This window comes from Salarias fasciatus, chromosome 15 (assembly GCF_902148845.1).
Source record: "Salarias fasciatus chromosome 15, fSalaFa1.1, whole genome shotgun sequence".
NCBI lineage: Eukaryota > Metazoa > Chordata > Actinopteri > Blenniiformes > Blenniidae > Salarias > Salarias fasciatus.
In genome coordinates, this window is record NC_043759.1 from 19,644,202 (window position 1) to 19,660,386 (window position 16,185).

The following is a 16,185-nucleotide window of genomic DNA, read 5'->3' on the forward strand; positions in this document are numbered from 1 at the left end:
GTGTTGGTTCTTGTACCCTTTGACCCTAATTTGAATGAAACAATCAAGCAGCAAATGAGATATCAGCAATCTGCCGTGATCGCACAAACAAGCCGATACGGTGAGAAGAGATGCTCTCAAGTTGTCTTTCTTCAGGACGTTACATGATGCAACGCCACAGAAATCGAACGGATATACATGCTGTCACAGTTCTGTACATTTTGCCTCTGTGCGCTTGTTGTCCTTCAGTCTGCATTGCGTCACTGTTTTTAATGTTCCCAAAGCAAACTCATCATCTGACCCAGCACTTATCATGCCAACCAAGATACAACCATTGGAAAAGAACATTTTTATTTGTGTGTATCATTAGAGTCTCACCCCCAGGGGGACGGTACAGGACGCCTCGTCCTGACCGCAATCGAAGCGTGAACTTTTTTCCCAACCATACTGAGCAAAAGTTTTAGTTTCAACACGGTCAATATCTGCAGCAGATAAAACATATTTGTTCAACAGTTTCATAAACAACGCCGCCGCTCTCAGGAGCCACAGGAGAGCTTCGGACTGCCCTGTTCTCTCGCACAGAAAATTAGTCAGCGCGTGAGTCACCCCGTGTACATACTGTCAGAAATAGTGCCGGAGCTCTCAGCATCATTTCAGCGACTTTTTCAGCAGCACACCTCGAGCAGTGCGGCGCTGGAATACTGATGACCTCTGATTGTTATCAAATAAGAACAACACAACACGGGTGGATAAATCTCCCTGGTGGCACGGCTAATGGTTCAGCTGAATTAATCAGTCTTCATCTGGAAAAACAGTATATTTATGGTATTTCGGGGAGTTAGGCTTCGTCTCCATCTGTCTGCTGAAGCGAAGATTTGTCCCAAAAAAAAACCAACTAAAATCTTCAGATGATTAGTTACCTTGGTTTAACTCATTTTTTTTTTTAAATAATTTCGATATTGACCTACAAACAGCCAGCGTGAACAAAACAAAGCGCTTTGTCGTAGAGGAGTAATTAGGAGTCTGTCTGCCTGCCTCGATATGGCATTTTCTGCTGTTTTGAAAATAATGCATCTCCCGAAATGTCAGAATCTTAATAAGAGCTCTCTCTCACACAAATAGCGGAAGCATCACGCACATGCCCACACACACACACACACACACACACACATTAACTGTGGTTTGGACAGATGGTACACCAGCATCCTCTTTTTGAGTCCTTTTCACAACAACAGCAGATAGAATATGTCTCCTCCTGTGGATTTGATCTCATCATAACGTTACCAGCTTCCCACCAAATCTGGATGGAGTCTCATTCCAGTAACCACTGCTTCGTACTGCGGCTCTCAACACACTGCAGAGTATCACAAGCAGTCAAGTCTTTTATGCAGCTGCATCCAATTACCTGTGTTTTAATGGTCCACTTCTGATTCTCTCTCCACTGTCCAGCATATTCACGACTGCCACATTTTTCTTGTTTTTCTTGATTATGGGGTTTGTTGGCTGTGAACACAAAAACAAAAAAAAAAAGAAACTGAACATTCTTGTTAATATCCTGAGTCCTTTAGAACTAATCTGTTTAATTTCTCAAACATATAAGAAAGTTTTACACACTTTCATGGCAGAAGGGCAGAAAAAAAACACTGTATAAATGCAATTTAATTAAAAATACTATGTTTTCTGTGTCAAACAAACCAGTCCCACTCTTTGCACAAATACCTCTTAATCCTGTCATGCTTTTTTTTAAAAAAATACTTTTTATTTCCCAAAAGTGTTAATCCCAAGACGTTCCCAGTATGTTCACTGTCCACCACTCGCTCACAGCCCTGGCCGCCGTTCTCCGCTCCTCAGAACCTTGTCGCAAGCTGTTTTATAGCCAAAGTAATTTACAGACAGATCTACTGCTTGACTCTCCAACCTTCTCACCCAATTGCACAACTCTTCTTTTCTCAGAAAATATATAATTCACCTCCCTGTTATGCATGGACCAACAGAAAGTCTGACATTTTAATTGAATTCTCAGAGAAAAGACCTTGACAGCCGCATTCGTCGCGCACGGTATTCTAACCTCAAGTAAGTTTTATTTCCAATATCCAAGTCTGGCTGAGTCATTCAGTCATAATCTCAGTACTTGGATGGTGTCATGACTTTCTGCAAAGTGAGACCGAATTTATTGCTCCAGGCATAGCCCACTTGAGTCGTCCATATCTCTTACGGAGAGATTAGGCTGTGCGAGGCATGCCAAATGAGCCTTTAATTGAATTGTGGGCAATAACATGAAATGTATGTCCACAAGAATTCTTAATCATGATCAAGACCACATTTTATTTTAATGACTTGTGAAAATACGTGGTTATAACTGGAGCTGTCCTGTGAGTTGATGGAAAATGTTTCCTAGTTTAAAACGAATAGGTTTCCATATTTTGAATACACATTAGGGTAATAATTCTGCATTACTTACAGAATTGGGTTTAATTAGAGCAGTTAGCAGGCAAGAAAACATAAGAAAAATAGCCCCCTCTGGTAAAGAACGAGTCATTTCGAGAAGCAAACTGTAAATGCAGTTGTGGAGAAAACCCATAAATTTAGTTTTTAATTAAATCTGGATAAGTGTTCAAGGAAGAAACCAGTGAAGCATGATTCTGTTTCTCTGAATGGATTTTTATTGATTAATTAATGTATTTATTGCATTCCTGATGGCTCTGGGTGCGCAATCGTGCATCTTTGTGTTTAATTCTTCACACTGGTTTGAATCACTGATCTTCAGTTCTCAACTGTGAATCTAACTTTTTTGCATTTTGTGACACATTACAACATTTCTAATGGAAAGTTAATGCTGAGACCACCTGTCTTTATGAGTAACACAGGCGCAGAGAGATGCAATGGCTGTGAACCTTAAAATGTGGAAGCCTCATGATTCACTTTAATTTTCCTTGATGTTGACTAATGTGTTGTATTAGGCTCAGAGATTTAACACTCTTCCATAGTTGCTTTCAGTCTTTCCTCGTGTTCCTTGCAAATACCTGGACCTTCACTTGTGTTTCAATAAGCTCTCCAAATCTCCACAAAGATGCTGGCAAACATAACACTCAAGAAAATCTCTGCAGCCTTCAGTGTGCATGCTCACCAATCCACCTCCGCAGAATGACTCTAATGTTTCTTTTATGGCCGCAAAACAACCGTAAAACGTACTTTTAAATGTTTCCGTTGTTTTTTTCACACAGGGAAATGTTATCTTCTGGTCTCTTCTTGAACCTGCTGGCTGGCTTGTTTTTCTCCCTGCAGGCTGTATGTTTCACATACCTGCTTTAACCCATCTTCACATTTTAGAAATGTTCTGTTTCTCTCTGCAGCAGGACACTTAGCACCATAGTGTCACCGCAGTCTTAATAGCAACCAGGACAAAGAGAATAATTATAGCGAAAGCTCCAGAGCATTTTGTCCCCCGGCTCTGTCGAGCAGCTCAGGACACAGAAGCAGCACACGGTTGCAGAGACGCAGACTTACAGCCCCTGTGAGTGGGTAGTGTCATCTGCATACGAGCGGGATTTTATGCCAAAAAACTGCAAATGTGATTACCAAGTATTAGTTAGGGAAGAGCACTCAAGGGAGAAGAGCCCAAAGAGCTGAACTCTCAGTTTAATCACAATCAAATCCCATGTTTGAGGTATTTGATTCTGAGTAGGCTGAATTGATTTGACGATGTTAGATGCACTAATGCTGTGAAGGTGTTCATGAAATAGTGAAAATCAGAACTGTGATTACCCCGTCCAACCTTGTTTAAATTTAAGATTTTCCTCTCAACTGTATCTGCGTTTCATGACAGGATTAGCAGTCTCACTTGTGAGCAACTTGAGCTTAACAGCGAAAGCCGCTCGACTTCGAGTCGATAAATAAACAAATGTGTGCTTTTCTGAAAACCAGCAAAACACAGTGAGCAGTGTTCCCAAAGTGGGGAATTAATATTGGGAGGGCATCCTGTGTGCACAAGCACGCGGTCATGGCATGTGTTGTGATGTTTTTCCAAACACTCGCATAGAAAATAAATAACTCAAAATCTGAATTGATTATTCAAATTTTCCAGCGGGAGCTGTGGGAATTATCAAGTGTGCCCTTTGACTGGCATTTGGACACGCCGCTCTACTGATTACCCCGGGTAGCCAGGACTGTATTCGGTAATAGGGCAAAACTGACATGCTGTTCATTAGTAAAGCTGAGTAATCAAAGGTACGCAGGCCCTCATTAAACAGTTGCCAATCATGTAGCCGGGATCTTCACAAGACAGACGCGGTAGGCTTGGCTGAGCACTAAGGGACAGTGAAATTAAACCTGCAATTGGACAGGCACCCATGCTTTTAATGATAGCGCCAACTGAAAAAAAAAAATGCAAATACATATGACTGATTTTTTATTTATTTTTTTTTTTTGCAGTGCTTATTTCTAATCCTCAAATGAAACTTCAAGCTGATTTATATATAGTCTCTGTCGTCACAATAAAGGACACTGCACAAATGATAAATTCGACACTATTAACCATATTAATATTAATTTAAAAAAAAAGTCTTTCAAATGACGTGGTTGTTTACTCAATATATTTCCATTAAGGTAATTAAATTAACAGTTTAATTAATTGCCAAGGAAGCGGAGCTGCCTCAGTCATTCTAAGGCACTCTGGAGCATTCGCTGATGAGATTCTATTTCAAACATCAATGGCTCCCTTGTAGTCCGCTATCCGCTGGTGGGTGGGTTGTGTGATTGTGCGACAGTCTTTAGGGGTTCACACAAAGTGGAGCGGCTCACTGGTTAGTGGTTTGAAACAGTCACGGCCAGGCAAAGCACAACAGGCACAGGCAGGTGGTGGAAATCAAAGAGGCAGGGAGAGACTCTTAATAGGACCCCGAAGGCGAGCGGCGAAGCAGCAGAGATGGAGAGGGGTCCTGATCAAAAGTGGGAGGATGAAGTGAAAGTCATCAGCGGGACACGGTCCTAAAGAACTGCCACTGTATTAAAATACACACACAAATACTTAAACTGCAGTGTCTTTTTTGATAAATAGCTTTCTATGTGGGACTTTGCATAAACACCCATATTAAAACACATATTGTCAAGCCTGCATTAAAGCAGGACTCAAGCTGTACCGGGGGGGGGCTCACAGCTCCACTTACAGTTCAATCCTGCCCTATTTCCCTCCTATTTTTCAATTATGAATGGGTTGTCCATCATGCCGGTCCTTCACTGAATGTTCAACTGCCAGACAGGACAATGGCTCCGGTTTCAAGTGCCGGGCGACTTTACCCTTATCAGTCATAACACCGCCGAGCTGTCAGGCAAGCCGCAGACTGGAAAAGCTTTTTTCCACTGGTGACTGAACAAATCTGTGATTTCTTAATTCTCTTATCTGGAAAACTGTTCATTAAAGCAACTGACAGCCCAAAATTACACTGCACAGCTGAAGCAAGCAAACCGTGCACACTTTGCTCTGACAAGTGACTTTACACTGAAGAATTAGTGTCAGTCAGTGTGAGCCTGTCTGCTTGAATTAATACCCTTTCTTTTACTATGTGTGCATTTATGCAGCAGAATCCACTGAGTGAAAAGCAGAGTAATAATCGTCATCACAGATATTTGCATTGTATTAACCTCTGGTGAAAGAAAACCTCAAGTACTTTTAAAGGTAGCGTGTTGGTTCATACTCCACAGTTTACTCTTTTCTCTCTTTGTAATTCCAGTTTCCTCACAGAATCCAAGGTTATGTTAGTCAGTAGATATAAAGAGTTGAATTTTGATTTGTTGATCATGTGATGAAAGATTAAGTTTCCGTGATGTTCTCTGCGTAATGTCAACGGGGATAAACTAACAGTGTCTGTTGGGTTTGCTTCAAGGTGGACTCCAAACTGCCAAACACCACCAAAAGTGGAAAAGGAACTCATTTTACTGGAGCACAAAAAAAAATAGAGTGAGACACCGGAGAGGAACCCAGACAGAAAAACTCCCAACCAGAACACCCAAAAGACGCCGAATATTTACCGAATATATAGAGAAGGTCAATGAGCTTTGAGATTTTTTTTTCCTTTATCAGTTTCCTCTACCATTGTTCCATCCAACTTAAATTGTTATTGACATGAATCCTACATATTGTGGTGCATTGGGTCCCAAACTATTTCTGCCAGAATCCTCTTGTACAAATACGATCAATATTTATAATGTTTATGTTTAAAATAAACATTTCGGCTCATGCAGTGTGTTTGCTTCATTATCATGCAGCTGGCGCAGTGCGAGGCTGGTTTTGGTATAATAAGTTGACGAGGAATGTATAGAAATAGCAACACCAAGGCTGCCCCAGTCCCTCTACCGTGAACATGTTCAAAATAAAAATGAATATATGAACCTGTTCTTTTTTTTAATAGCCTTGCACAATAACAAGTTGCAATGAAATATAATGTCTACAGTACAAGGTCCACACTCCATTTGGAGGTTCTGAAAAATGTTTAAGATCACCGTTATATACTTTAAATGATTATTTATACTTTAAATGATTATTTAAACTTTACAAAGGTACCAAGACAACAGCAATGTCTTCTCAGTAATGTATAATGCCTCCTCTCTACTTACTCAAACATGAAAAAGTAATCTTCAAAAGTAATTTCAGAGAATCGTGCATCACCAAAAACAAACAAACCAAATAAAAATGACCAGTCCACCTCCAGCGTGATTATTTTCAGAGCTTTTTCTGCTTCTTTTCTGTTTGCTGGAGAGAACCCGAAGCGTTGTTTGACAAGCTGCTGCGATCTGCTTTCATTACGGCCGCCGAATCCCATGAATGTGCAAACAAAGTAATAGTAACCTCTAAAAATGTGTGGAATTCCATTTAGATTTCTGAGCCAAGCGGCCTGGATTTGTCAAAGGATGAAACAGCAAATATAAAGAGCCGCTCCACGCTCGCTTTCAGTCGGCTTTCTCAGTTCAGAGGGACGACAGTAGCGCTCTGCTCCTCTGCATTTTAGCAGCATAACATTGTGATTTTGTTCTTGTTTTTGATGTGCATTTACGAATGTAACAGAAACGTGCTAAAAAAAAAAAAAAAAAAAAATCAGCAGTGATAACTTCAACACGGTTGTCCAAGACTGCAGGTCGAACTATACCTTACTGATATCATGACCACATGGACAGAAGCACATTGCCATCATATAAAGCTGCACAGATTCAACCTGTGTTTGAGTTTTAACTTTTCACATTATTGGATGACAGGCCACCACAGTTATTTCACTCTTTTCTCATGCCTTGAATAGAAATTATACTTTGATTTAGATTAAGATCAAGAAATCATGGAACTTTCTCACACAGTTTGCTGTCCTGTAAACGTGTTTGCTCTTTGTCCAAAGGCGCTTTTGTGTAGACTGAAAAAAGCGCTGTCAGACAGACGCTATAGTGGGATATATGCGACTGATCTTACCTTCAGAAGGAGCTTTAAAAAGATAAAGGCTCACATAAACAACTTTTTTTTTGTATGCTTTGAGCTGGATGTATTTAGTATGCTGCATGTGAACCGCAGAGCCATTAAAAAACACAAAGAAAGGTGAGAGCCTCGCCCACCTGGCCGCTGTTGCCTTGAGTCAACATTTTAGCCAAAGAGTCATGAATATATTGAGGAGGAAGGAAAGATAAGTCATCAAAGATTCTGGGAAACTTCTGCACTTTATCATATTTCACACAATGTTTGAAATTCTGCTGACTAATAATGAGCCTCGGCAGGCTACATTTACTGAAAGCTTGTTAACTAAACACTTCAAAGAGTTATTACAAGTGGTGTTCGGTCGATGTTACAGCTGCGAGTTGCTTTTAGTTGCATTAATGGTCCCTGGGCTCTCTTTGGAGTGCTAAAAAAAATAACTGAGCATTTTTGAGAAGGATTTATTATTTTTTTTCCCTCTTAGATGATAAAATAAATACTTAAGCTGAGCAATTTCGTTCAGCATGAAAAAAATGTACTGCTGTCCATCAGATGATGTGATCGGTATTGGTCCCACTGAATGCTTTTCATTGGGTTTGAATACCAAAACGCTGGATGAGTGGGGCTCAACATGGTTTTTCTTACAGTTTTGCAGAGGATTCATCAACGACATGAAGTCTGAATGTTGGGAACTCTCAGACTTTTTGTTGTGTAACGTTTATTATCCAGGCAGCAGTTAAAGCAGCCTTGCATATATCGAACATTAAAATAACATTGTAGACAAAACTGAGAGAAGCTCAATGTTGATCTTTACTCAAACACGGGCCTTTTTAAGTGAATTCATGTCTCAGTCTCCATTTCCAGCCTCGCAATATTCATCCAGTCATATTTAGACGTTTTACGGTCCAGTAACACCACAGTCAGGGCTGTTGATGAAACTACCAGAGAAGAGCTGAACAGCCTTCAGAGAAGATCGACCCAAACTGTCCACTGCATTCATGATAAGCAGACAGAGGTGGTGGAGAGCCTTAAATTCCCTTTTGTCCATTCTGTTTTGAGAGGTTGGAGACATGGATTTTGGATCGAGTATTTTGAAATCCCACGACCGACAGGTTATCACACCAGGGCAGCCCGCTGCTCTGAGGGTGTGTAAGTAAGGTTAAGGAAGAATAGGAATTGATAAAGTCTATATAAGAGGAAGGCGGCCCGGCTGAGACTTTAATTCCTGAGGAACAGGAACAAGCTGGCCTCCTTCTTCTCCCGCTGATTAATTTCTCTCAGTCGGCCATAGAGAGCCTGATGACCTGAGACTGAACTGTGTGCTTCTCCAGCTGTACATTTGAGTGCAGGAAGGACCTGCAGCAGATGGACCGCTGCCCTTCCCTCAGACATTTACACTCACCAGCTGTAAAAATAGGCCGGCAGTCATCATCTGTCCTCCTCGCTGCCCCCTAGAAACAGATACACACTCTCTTAGAACCTCAGCTAATGCACTTAAAAACAGCTTCGCTCCTCGTCTCCAGCGGCGCAATAAAGACCGACGGTGAGTTACAGCTCCGAGAACCACACCGTCCATTCTGCATTCAAATTTGAATCGATCAGATCATCAGAAAAAAAGCTGTGGTCAGTTTACTGGTAACGCTATTTTACAAATCCATATTCTAAATAAATGATGGGATAGAAACATGAACAGGGAAGCAAACTTCGGTTCTTCTAGCATCTATACATCTGAGAGTTGAATCTGATGCCAGTCCAGGCAAAAATTTGCTTTGTAAGCTCTCTAATTACCATGCTGCACGAAATGTATTTAATCCAGTCGAAAACAAAAGGGCGTCTGAAACAGCTCACAGTTTTGGGAGGATGTTCTCGCAGAGCAGGTGAACTGATTCTCCACGATGTGCAGCTAAAAGTTCTCATCAAGCTGCAGGAAAATGTAACGCTGTCTGTAGATTACACCAAAAAAAGAGCATTCAGTCATATAATCGTGATTTATATAGATGCAAGCACCCAACATAAGAAGCTCTGGCAGTGTAAATAAAACCAGATGGTTGGACTCACAAATACTCCCAGCACAATTTTCATGATTGAACAAAATTATGACATAAATTATTCTGGGACGATTTCATTTATTTTACGTCCACATGGATGAATGTTTAGAATGCAATGGATAGATTAAAAAAACACACAACTTTAAGACAGCGACACAAACCAATGAGCAGCGAGCATTTTTAAATGCCGAGCCTCGCCGTATATACAGGTGTCTTGCTGCTCATTTGTATTCCCTTCTGTTTTCTCCCGGTGAGTGTGTGCAGAGAGTGACAGAGACTGTAGCTGTTAAAACTCTGAGCACGACGGCGTGAATGAGCCCTCTGCCTTCGACACTCATTTGGGAGGAGGTCTCCAAAGGTGATGAATGAAACCATAAGAAGCGGGGAGGAGAACGGGCGCTTATAAAGACCGGGTCGGCTCTTAAAGAATTCTCCCCATGCGTCTGCCATTATCCCAGCGCGCCTGTCTCCTGTCTGGAGGCAGCCTCGTGACCCGCCGAGCCTGGGGATATTAATTTGCAGCCCTAATGTTCTGTGGCAAAGGAATTGGAGTCAGTCCCAACACAAACAAATTGGATGTTACAGCTCATCTGCAATGCAAGACATCCCTGCAGGTGCAGGGAGAATGACCACCATCACCACCACCGCAGCGCTGAGGAAGACACAGCGCAATCCGCCGGCGTGACGGCGTCTTCGTGGTCAAGCTAGACTCCGGATAGAGAAGCGAAGGCAGGAAGGGAGGCCGCGTGTGACGTCTGTGATTGATGGTTCTCTGACGGGCTCCTGACTGCAGCTGGCCACTGGATCTGAATCTATTTGTCAGATATGATTGCAATGATATTGAGTTAGAGCTGGAAAAAAAAAAAAAAAAAAAAAAAAACAGAAAGGAAAAAGCAGACAGCGGTTGACAGTGTGAAAGAACAGATGTAACTGGAAACAGCACAGAGTTGGAGCAGCGGGTCATTTAAATGTTGAGTGTGATGAATTTTTAACCTCTCTCTGGTTTCTTTCACAGCCTGTCACTGCCAGAACTCGCTGTAACATGCGCCGCTTTTCCTCCGCTGTTGTGGAAAAGGTTGAAGCGTTCGATCACAACTACTTCTGATGAACTGTCAACCCTTTCCCCCTTGTCTCGTAGTGCGCAGGTTCAAATGTCAAACGCACAATATATACCGTACATGAAAGGGAGGGAGCGTCATTGCTGGGAAATCCCCGTCTGTCACTGCAGGATTTTCTACTTTCAAGATCAAAATGACAAGATTGTGGTCAGGACTCCACTTATGTGCTGTTAAAGGAGATTTAGATCCCAGATAATGATCCAGATTTCCTTTGATGTTCATTCACTTAAATTAGCTTCTTGAAGTTCACTATTAGCCCTCAGAAGGATGCTTTCAACCTGAAATGAAGACAGCTATTTAACAGCAGGAACACAGTAATTCAAAGATTCCCTGCATGTAAAACAGAATATATGCAGTATAACTATCAACAATGCCAGCTAGCAACAATATAATAGAGCTTTGTGAAGCAGAACTTCATTGGTTAATAGAATTTTTTCCCCACTTGGACAGCACCAAGCGTGAAGTCTTAGATTTATCAGATTTGCACCATCTTGTTACTTCACAGGGCGTTAGAAGAACAGGGTAGCGGGAACGATCTGTCACAATCGATGACGAGGAGTGGGAGGATATCTGGAGAAATGCTGAATCAATTTCAGTCTATTCATGCCAGAGAATTTCAGGTTCAGAGCGTACCAAGAATGCACATATGCCCCAACTGCACACATAATTTAAGCCTTCTGTTTCACCCGATGAGCCTGGAATGCAAGATAGAAACTGATCTTTTGGTCTAAGATGTACAGATACTGGTCTGTCTGAACAAGACGCAAATACAGGGTTTGCAACTGCAGAATCACATATGCAGTGTCTGCAATCCTCAGCCATCCAAACTGAAAATGTAGCATCAAAAACAGTAACATACTGCACTATATACAACTTTTGGCAACACGGTATCAAAGGTTCTTAAAGAGCGCCATTAGATTCCAGCTTCTGGAATCCAGATTCCAGGTTCTGTAGCACTGAACTAGTCATAGACCGGGTTGATTTTGTTTACCTGCCCTCTTAATGACACCCAGAGCCCACTTATTCCCAACATTTGAAAAGATCCCTCGTCACCATCATCGACTCACTATTATGCCTCCAACTGAGTTAAACAGTGTGTGGGCGGGCGCATTCTTGTCTCTGTTCAGCTCTTTGTTTGATCTATGTGTGTGTGTGTTTGTGTTTCTGTGCACAATTGATCTACACGACCTAGAATGTTACCGAGCTTAAGAGGTTCAATCTTATTATTCTTTTACTGGACAAATGATACTAGAAATATAGTGAAAAGAAAACAACTACTGATAAATATGGCAGTGAAATAAGTTAGGTAGTTCTTTATCAGGTCAGTCATTTCTTAGTTAATGTGGTTTATGTGTTTCCAGTCAGCAGTTTGGCGGTGTAGCTGCTGCAACTGTTGGAGGACCGTGCTTCATTTTTATTGTACATTATTGTTCTAATGTCCGCTCTTACAGATTAATTCATTTTTAGGAGCCCGCTACATGATGAACCCCAACACTTGACTATTAAATGATGATCAACAGTTATGTCTGATCGTCAATATCCCGAGGCAGACTTTCACTGTTCCTGTTGAGGCACCGCTCTGCTGTGCAGACGTCACATTTATCTGACTGATTTCCAGCCATTTCAAACCAGATCACAACAAACTGTCATGTCAGATGATCAGAACTGATGGAACCAGAGCAGAGTAAAGCAGTAATGTGGTACATTCATCTCTCATGCATCCATGGTGAAACTTAACTGTGGCAAAATGCTGGACTTACTGTATTTTGATTTTGCTGAAGACATACAGCTAAAACCATGTCAGGTCAGATGATGGTACCAGAGCCACACCCTGAGAAAAATCTCTTTCACCTGCTACCAGTCTCTCGGTTGCAGCACCAAACAGCCAGAGCACCTCAGACAGACTCCCTCCATCAAACAAGCCAGTATTTCCAACGTGACTTCATGCACATTCTTTCCCTCAGAACTTTAACCCTCCAGAGTTTACTTCATTTATTTGAATGACTTGTTTTATGTTTTCCATTTATAATGCAGATTAGTCTTCATCTTGTCACACTGGACTTTAATATAATGACAATAAAGGCGTTTTGACTTTCTGAACTCAATTTAATCAATTTCTGTAATGATTTTCCCCTCATAAATTACAGAGATGCTGTGAACATCCTGTTGAAAGTTTTTTTTTAAGTCATATTCTATGTAGTCTCTCCGTGTTGTCCATGTCTATTTTTGTGATTAAAAAAAAAAGTAATTAAATTGTTGATATTCCTCCGCTGTTGTAGTTCTATGTGCCCGTTTAACCTCGTCATATTTTGGGAGTTATAAAAAGCAGCAGCTGTCACCGGAGCCTGACAGCCCTCCTCAATCACGTCCTCTCACCTTTCAGCTTAACGACACGCCGCACTGTATTGCTTTGGGCTTTACTGTCTCCAATAACATTTTTATAGTGTGCGGGTTTAACATCAGACAGAATGCGCGCTCGGAATTGGCTAATTGATTTAGATCAGGGAGTGTCCAAATGAGCTGTAATTCCTTGGTTTTTAAAGCTTCTGATAGCCCGCAGCTGCGTGGGGATGTTTAACAGAGATAAAAAAAAAAAAAAAAAAAAACGAAGGGAGAGAGAGGGAGAGGGAGGGAGGAAAAAAGCACCCTCTTAATAGAAGATTAACCTCCTTTGCATGTTTTCAACACTCAGAAAGTAAATACACACAGGCGGTCCGTCAGGGAGGACGCTCTTCTGCGCGCCGCGCGCCGCAACGCGCACTCCTCTCTCCATCCTCTGAACCTGCCTCCTCCTCCCTCTCTCCCTCTCTCTCTCTCGCTCGCTCTCTCTCTCTCTGTTAGAGAAGGTGTTTCAACTTTATAAAGGCGACCAAATTCCATCCGCTAAACGTTTTTCTGTTTTTCCTTTTCTTTCTTCTTCTTTTTTTTTCCGGAGCGAAGGGACCTTCATATTTATGAAGGCGGGGAGGGAAATTGCGCGGCTGTGGCGGCGGCGAGGTTTTACCGATCGGAGACCTGTTCGCACCGCAAACCATCGGCTATTCCTCCCAGCGATAAAGTCTGAGAAATGTCTTTTTCCGCGGACCGCGCCGGCGGCGACACGGACATCATGTACAGGCGGAAACAAGCGAGTGTTTTCTCCCTCCAAACAACAAACGGACTGAAAAGAAGTCAAAGGTAAGAGAATTCAAAACACTCCTTTTTTCCAGATGTTCTGCTTCCAACAGCTTCTCTGTTTGATAAAAAAAAAAAAGAAAGAAAGAAAATCGCAGTACTTATCTATGACCAGATTAACATCCGTCTTTACGCACCATATGTTTTGGGCATTAACGCACATGTTGACATGTCACGGCCACAGAACTGAGTGGTGTCGCATTGCTTTGTGTCCTCGGTGGTGATGGGGGAGGTGGAGGATGTTGATAAAATAACTCCGCTCACAGTTTTCACCTGCGACTGCCGAAGAGGGAGAGAAATCACATCCTCTCAGTCTCGCTCTTTGTGTGCGCTGTCGGAGGAAAATGCCTTCAAGTCCTGCGGCCACTCTGCGTGCTGGAACACCGCTTTCACCCCCGTATCCAGATCAGTCAGAACTCCTGTCCAAAGAGCGTATTCAGCGATATTTTCACCTCCCAAACAACGAAAAGCTGGAACAAGAGCAGAAAGCATGCAGCACAGGGGTGTTTCAGTGTGTTCATAAAAAGATGGAGCTAGAATCCAGGTTGTTATAATTTGCATTCAATAAGTTGTTCTTGCAGGTGGTGTTCTTACTAATTGTTTCATCAATAATTCAGCAGCAGACAAAATATAAAGGAGCATATACTCTTATACATTTTTATCACTCAGGTCATTTTTCATCAGCGTCAGATCTCATTTTAACCTTAAATCAAGTCAGCACACTGTGGTATTTTCTAAAAAATGTGTTCCACTTCTTGATTTTTCTCCTTAAAGTGAGGGTGGGTCCCCTTAGTGCGACTGTAAACACACTAATGTCGCTCCAAGCATGAGTAATACCAGTGCGCACGCACACACACACACACACACACACACACACACACACACACACACACACACACACACACACACACACACACACACACACACACACAGTCTCTTTCCATCTCTCCTCCTCCTCCCTCTGGTCTCCTCAGGGTGCCTGCAACAATTTGGGAAGACACCAGCGACGCCAGCCTTGATCACTTTTTAAACTGCGGTCGCCGTGGATGAAAACGAGTAATCAACGTCTGAGGAGGAGTAAATTATCCATCTGTACCTGAACTCTACGAATAAAATGCACTGTGAAGGCTGCTCTACCGTCGTGCCACATGCGGTCAGGGACGACTTCCCCTGAAGCTCACACTCGGAGCGCACCACCCCTGCGGGAGTGGCTGGCATTGACGACACCCTCCGATTCAATTATTTAAACTCGTGACAGAGGTGGTGGATTTACACATCAAGGAACAGCGAATCATTATGACAGAGGTGTGGGAAACGATAAGAGCGTGGCCGTACACAGGGACAGCCGAGGCTCCAGGGAGTCGAGGCTCCCTGCTGAAGGGTTTTATGTTCCGTCGGCTGCTCAGACAGACATGTAGACAGAGAGGACGGACTGTCGGCTGCTGACACAGGAATAAACGTCAGATTAATTCTAAGTGGATTATGACATTTTACACAGTCTCCTTTGATGATAATAGTTCATAAAAGGATCAGTCAACACGGTGTTAAGCCCATTACTCACTTCATAGTTTCCCTAATCTGTCAGTGGACTTTCATGTGCGAGGGCTCGGACTAAGGTTCAGGGACAGATGTGGTCTGGGAGCTGTTTGCATCTCCAGCAATGTGCTCTCTCATGCATTATCCCGGTTTGCGATCATCAGTAACTATCTGCCGTTACCTCGTTATGCATATTATATGCCAGCCGCTGCTTCGCCAATTAAATTACTGAAAGATGAAGTTGTTGTTGTTGAGCGCAGCGAGCAGATCTCCACATGTGGCATCCAGGAAAAAAAAAAAAACTCAGAGAGACACAGCCCGGATCAAATAGGTGGGTAAACATGGCCGACGGAGAGGATACATTGGTATTCTGTGGCATGTCGCTACTCTGGCCTCCAGGCCTGCCTGATAATACTCGCTCTCGGCTTCAGGGTCAGAGGTCTGAGGTTGATTGGCAACAGGCTGACACAGGGAAATAGACTGTGCTGACTGGAGTCTGATGGGGTTGAAGCCTGCAGATGTATCAGCATGGCTGGCATGTTAGCAGTGCCACCGTCTGTTTTTTTTTTTTTTTTTATCCTCCCGCACCTTCGAACGCTTACAGGTTGTCCGCTAATCTATTAACCCCTTGTCAGACGCCGTGGGGCTCTATTACAGCGTCGCGCCGCGGCACACGGCCGTCCGCCAGTGCCATCTCTGTCATGCCGAATTGTTTTTCTCACGACGACGATTGCTCTGCCTCATTCGCTTTCCGCCGTACCTCCCTGCTCCTTATGCCTCTCGGCCTTGGCTCGGTGCCAGCATGCCCAAATGCTCTCGACCAGGGGATCACATGGAAGTGATTCTCTCTCTCTCTTTCTCTTCTCTCTCTCTCTCTCTC

At 42.7% G+C, this 16,185-nt stretch overlaps 1 protein-coding gene across 1 annotated transcript in view; it reads left to right on the forward strand.

The window, feature by feature from the left end:
• Positions 1-2,961: 2,961 nt before the first annotated feature.
• syndig1l (synapse differentiation inducing 1-like) overlaps positions 2,962-16,185 on the forward strand; it is a 42,179-nt gene continuing 28,955 nt past the window's right edge. The window contains exon 1 of the mRNA XM_030110388.1: positions 2,962-2,965. The gene's annotated coding sequence lies outside the window, so the exon portion shown is untranslated. The remainder of the gene's footprint in view (positions 2,966-16,185) is intronic.